Source organism: Lathyrus oleraceus, chromosome 7 (genome assembly GCF_024323335.1).
Source record: "Lathyrus oleraceus cultivar Zhongwan6 chromosome 7, CAAS_Psat_ZW6_1.0, whole genome shotgun sequence".
Lineage (NCBI taxonomy): Eukaryota > Viridiplantae > Streptophyta > Magnoliopsida > Fabales > Fabaceae > Lathyrus > Lathyrus oleraceus.
The window spans coordinates 511224173-511230092 of record NC_066585.1 but is presented as its reverse complement, the minus strand read 5'-3'; the positions used below and the strand labels follow the sequence as shown (position 1 = coordinate 511230092).

At 39.9% G+C, this 5920-nt stretch overlaps 1 long non-coding RNA gene across 8 annotated transcripts; it reads left to right on the top strand.

Annotated features, from left to right (window-relative positions):
• The first annotated feature begins 428 nt into the window (after positions 1-428).
• LOC127105919 (uncharacterized) lies at positions 429-5039 on the top strand. Of its 8 annotated transcripts, none has more exons than XR_007795176.1 (7): positions 429-701; positions 855-955; positions 1205-1329; positions 1453-2299; positions 2384-2447; positions 2574-4056; positions 4420-5039. It is a non-coding gene; the product is annotated as an uncharacterized LOC127105919 (long non-coding RNA). The 8 variants fall into 8 exon arrangements; XR_007795173.1 differs by having other exon boundaries at positions 1453-2447; positions 2574-2751; positions 2870-4056; XR_007795177.1 differs by having other exon boundaries at positions 1453-2447; positions 2574-3176; positions 3278-4056.
• The last annotated feature ends 881 nt before the right edge of the window (positions 5040-5920 follow it).

Genomic DNA, 5920 nt, shown 5'->3' with positions numbered 1-5920 from the left:
AAATCGAGAAAGTATGATTTTTATAGTTTAATAAAAAAAAAAAATGGTTTTTGAACTAAATTAAAATACAACAACTATGCATTATTAACAAATGAAATTATAATAAACATAAAAAGGACATTAACAAAATACTAAAGGAAAATAAGATCAAATAAAAGCAAATAAAAGCAAAAAGTTCCACATATGAGTATTGAACCCTCTCCATTTAATACTATGAAACTAACTTCTTTCCACTAGACCACTCAACAATATTTGCTACTGATATACTATGTTAAATATATGAACCGGGCTAAAAAAAAGATTTAAAAAAATAAAAAAAAACAAAATAAACATTTTTATGGTTTTTTTTCTCTCTGTTAAAAAACAAAATAAGCTAAATAAATAAAAAGTAAATAATAATAATAAAAGAAAAAAAGAGAAAATGGAAACAGCAGAGAAACAGCTTCATCGTCCTCCTCACTCTCTCTCACCTTGCGAACTCAACCTTAGCTAGCAATGGTAATCTCACGCACTCGAAACTCATCCTTCTTATGACATCAACAAAACCCTCTCACGCTCTCAACGAACCCCTCTCAATCACTCTCAGCTCTCACAATATTTCCAACAGCAAGCACATGAGAAAGATAAAAAAGAAAGAAAAAGAAGTACTCACAAAGCGTCACGGCGGCGATGGTGAAGGACGCGAAGAAGCTGGCCTCCAGGTAATTGATTTTGGGATTTTAGGGTTCCTCTGCTTCAGATTTTTGCCTCCAGCTCTCTGTGTTCAGTGGCCGCCTCTCACTCTTTAGAAATTAGGGTTTTTTTTTTGTCCCTCACTGATTTCTCTCCTTCTCCTTTTATATTCTATGTATTAGGGTTTCCAATGGGGTCTTTGCTGTTCAAAAGGAGTGTTTCTGCAAAGCACTTTGGATGCTCAGACACATAATCACCCTATCCATGTTAGATTCAAGAAAAGGTATCCTTTCTTCTCTGCTTTGACCTCATATCAATTTGGGATGTTTTTTTGACTTTGCCCTCTGACTGTTGGTTAATGGTTTTGCACTTTAGGTTTTGCAAATTGACTGATTAATGTGTTTCCCCCTTTGTTCATTTTTTACCGCAGTGAAAATTGGTTACAAGGAGGTTGTGGATGTTGGTAACATATTGTAGTGACAACTTGTGTTTTGTCATGACTTTAACTTGTTTGTGCATGAACTGCTGCCAGGGTCTTGAATGGAACATACACATCTCTGTCATGGTCTGCTTCATGAAGTAGCAGGATATGGTCTTGATTTGGACTTGTCGATGCAGATTGTTGGTTGTTGCTATAGCAGTTGATGGTTGATGCAGGTACAGCAGGGGTTAACTCCATTTGGTTCGATATGGCTTGACTTGTGTTCACGGTAGATTGGTCATTGACACACACATTCATGAATTATGCATTGATGCTTCTGGTTGGTTTTGTTTATGTAGGTTCAATGACTGGGCTGGTTCAACATATCTGCTTCTGCCTTCATTGGGACTTAATGCAGGATGGTATTTTTGCTTCCTGATTGTACATCCTTGGATCCTTCAGGAAGGCCCATCTTCTCTACCAAAACCTTCAAAGCTGCTTCAGTAGGCATTCCATGGGCAACAAACTTATGCTCTGACTGTGACACTCCGGCATCATTACAAACAGCAGCAATTTTCGCTATCATCTGAAGATTAGCATCCAATCGACCAGCTGGCAAAATTCTCTATTTGACCATCAGATGGATTATACGTAGTTCCTTCCACCTTAGAGGCTCGCAGGGTATCTACATTAGGGCCACTAGCTACTAGTTTTGAAACAGCCATCCGGTTTGTTGTCAATGTACCAGTTTTTATCAGAGCAAATCACAGTTGTACAACCCAGAGTTTCGACACTAGGTAGTTTCCGAACCAGGGCATTCTTCTGGGTCATTTTGCAAGTACCAAGTGCAAGGCAAGTCGTGATGACAGCGGGCAATCCCTCCGGAATAGCAGCCACAGCCAATGCCACAGCAATCTCAAAGTAATACGTACACTTCTCAAATGAAAACTTGAAGTTCCACTTTGAGCAATAGTTCCAAGACAGTCAACTAGTTCTTGCTTAGTCATACCAATGCCTGTATCAGTGATAGTGATGATCCCCATTATCCTTATCAGCTTGAATTCGGATATCAAAATCAATTGCATCCTTCATCAGGTCAAGCTCTGTAACACTAAAAAATCGCAGCTTATCCAAGGCATCACTTGCATTACTGATAAGTTCCCTGAGAAACACTTCCTTGTTACTGTATAAACTGTTAACAATAAGGTCCATGAGCCGACTAAACTCTGCTTGGTATTCAAATTTTTCAGCTGGTGGGGAACTTGATGCAAATTGTTGGCAATGCTGCAGGATCGGTGCCGACTACAACGCTCAATTGCGTACCGGTTTGAGGCAGCTCACGTCATAACAAATGGTAAGCTTCCGAAAGCGGTTTCAGTTTTGATCACTACTCTAGTTTGATGCCTATTCCATCATGGGCGAATTCCATCGGTAAACCGGCAAATTAACGCATTTCCTTAAACTCGTTCTGTTTCCGCAGGTTCGGTGGTTCCCTGCGGAGTAGCTCTTGGTTGCATCCACCTTGGAGGAAAGTCTGAGCAAAGTGCATCCACCACCAACTACAATACCCTCTTCAACAGCTGCCTTTGTAGCATTAAAAGCGTCTTCAACTCTCAATTTCTTTTCCTAGAGTTTTGTCTCAGTTTGTGCACCAACCTGTATGACAGCCATGCCACTAGACAGTTTTGCAATAACAACATCAGGATCACTTTGAAATGAGACAGCAGCTTCGAACTTTCTTCTTCGGATATTCCTAACTCTTTTTTTTTTTTACAGGAGCAATTGAGCCATCGGAGTTCTTTAAGGGCAAAGGGATATCCATAGTAACCAGTTTTCCAGATTTATGAGAAGCGATACAGTTACTTCCCAAATAGAATCATAACTGATGGACCTTTAGCATGTCCCTTTAAAACCTCATTTCAATCACACAATTTAAGGGAAATAAAGAGGATCGTTTTGCTTCCCATGTTGGGTATGTTCAAAGCTGCATTTTCACTGACCGTGTTATGATTGAATAACCGCAACGAACGTTGTTGTTCCATGTAGCAGTGCAGTAGCAGTACATGAGTTTTTCGCCTTCTTGGTCAGTTTAGAGTGAATTACCAATTGTCAAAGCTAGTTAACATGGAAGGTTATAACAATTGGATACTTTTGGTTACAGAGTTCACTCTTAAATCTTTGCAGTCATGGCAGTGGGCTAGCAACAGTGTATACTACCTGTTGGGGTTGTGGTCCAGATTGGCGGTTTCTGTTCCATATTTGAAGGGTGATACACCAAGCTTACTTGGTGAAATGTTCTTAAGATTACGGAAAATGTCATCACGTCAAGATTCAATCATGTGCAGGTTGGATTGGTTGCAAAGTTGTAGGCTCATTTGACTGTGGTGCTGCTACAGCTTATTATTTGGTGGCTATGTGGAGTAGCAACTGGTGTTCACGAAGAAATATACAAGTAATCACACCGAGAGACCCTAAAACTAATATGAATTTCACAAGTTCATCTTTAGCTGCAGACACTGATCTTTTTTTTCTCTTCCAACAAAATTCAAAAGCAGTTCATGGATGCATGCGTATATAGATTCTTCTTCAATGCTTAGCTTGGCTCCTTGCCGCACTTCGTCTCGCATAGCATCCAACAAAGTATATGATAGACAAAACAGAAAATAATACGACATTGAATATCGCAACAACTCTCCACTCAGTTTTCATGTATTGCGCCACGCCGGCCTTGCAAGAATCACAACAATAGCATTTGAAAGCTCGAGAATTTTTTTGTACCGCTTGCAGTCATGGTTAGGACTAACTGGATGAAAGCTCAAGTCATAGTAAGATGCATTTACAGCAGGATATCCACACTCAGAAGGCGGCCGACAGCAACTAGATTCAATTGGACTCAAATCTTCAATCTCTGCAAAATAGGTGACTGCCCAAGCAATGGCAGGAAAGCCATCCAAATTCAACCGGTAAGTTAGAGATCCATTTGTTCCCACTACTGCTGTTATGTTAATTTGAATTGGATTTGTATTTTTTGTTTAGAGTATTTCAATAGGTCATATCGTAGTGACGTATGTAATGTGACATTGGTATTGTAACTTGGTTGAGCAAGAAGTATGATTGAAATTTGAATGTATGGTTTGAATCTCTAACAGAAAAATATACATTGAAAAAGCCAGCAATTGATGTTCCATAACTTGTTGATGTGGCCTACTGCTATGCTGATTGTTCAAGGATGGTTTTTTATAGGTCTGCTGCAACATGATGCAGGTGGAACTCCATTGAGCTAATGCAAGCAAATCCCATCTGATTTTCTGTTGATTTTATTTCAGGTTGCCATGCATTTTGCAGATGAATGCCATCTTAGGCATGCAACATCAACATGAGCATTGCATCTTGTTGTGGTTGATGTGCTGCCAATACTTACCTTGCTGTAGGATTTTATTATCGACATGGATGAACTGCTGTCATGCTGCAGATTGTGTTGTTCTGCAAGCCTAAACCAGTACTTCATGGCTTGTGCTTTGTAGGTTTGTGATAGTGGTCAAGGCATTTGCAAGGTTACTTGTGAGCGAAGCAACAAGGTGAAAGCACAATCAACATGTCTACTGGATGATTAATCAAGGCAAAGTAACATGGGATTATGTCCAAGTTTGGGAAATCAGGGCTTCAGAATTTTAGGGTTGACTTTGGTCAAAGTTGACCAAAAAGTCAACTGTTGACCAAAGTCAACAAATGGTCCAAACTCATTTTCTTGGCACTTTCTTTGTAAATGGACAATGTATTGATAATCATGGTGAAATTTAGGGTATTTGGATTTTGGGTGACTTTGGTCAAAGTTGACCAAAAAGTCAACTGTTGGTCAAAGTGTCAATTTTTGTGTATTTTTGTATGGAATCAAATGTAATAAAATTGAAATGGATTAACAAAATGGTTTGAAGTTGGTTTCCAACTTGTTTTGCCTTATGACTTGAATATTTGACTTTGAAAAGAACATGACTGATAATGCACATGAACAAGGCCATGAACTGAGACCATAAGGTCAGGGTTTTGACACAGTATCCATGAACCAATAACATGACTAGCAAGTGGCTCGAAACACAAGAAGCTTGATCGTTTAGATGACCCAGACCATAGAGGTATCCACAATCACAACACCCTGACTTTGAATCAAAACCAATCCTCATGTAAAACCAAAGCAAGGTTAGGCCAAACATGCCAAACAAACATGAAAAATTCAGGAGCAAAATCGGGGTATGACAGTTGCCCCTATTTAAGCGTCTTCAACTAGAGAATATGAAGCAGGACGTTCTTCATATGATCGTAGTGGGAGATGGTTAAATACTAAGAAGACCCGGATTTTGATCATGAATCCCTATGAAACAATGCCTGTCAGCATCGTCAAAAATGCAATCTCGAAAGAAAAAATCCATCTGTTACGGTGAAAATCGGCCTGAGTACTGAAACAGAAAGTTGACCTGGATACCAAAATAAATGGTAACACAGGAATACCCATGGCCTGAACGCCGCACTAAGCATCGTAATACGAGAGTATCAATGTTGGTCTGATCACCGGAAATCTGGTCTGAACACCACTTTGATCTGAATATCGGAAAAACTGGCCTGAATGCCACTTCGGTCTGGATACCGGGAACTCTGGCCTGAATGCCACTTCGGTCTGGATACCGGGAAAACTGGTCTGGACACCACAAGTTCTTCGTCCTGACTGTTGAGAACTTCTTCGATCTGGAAATCGGAAACTGGCCTGAATGCCACTTCGGTCTGGATACCGGGAAAACTGGCCTGAATGCCACTTCGGTCTGGATACCGGGA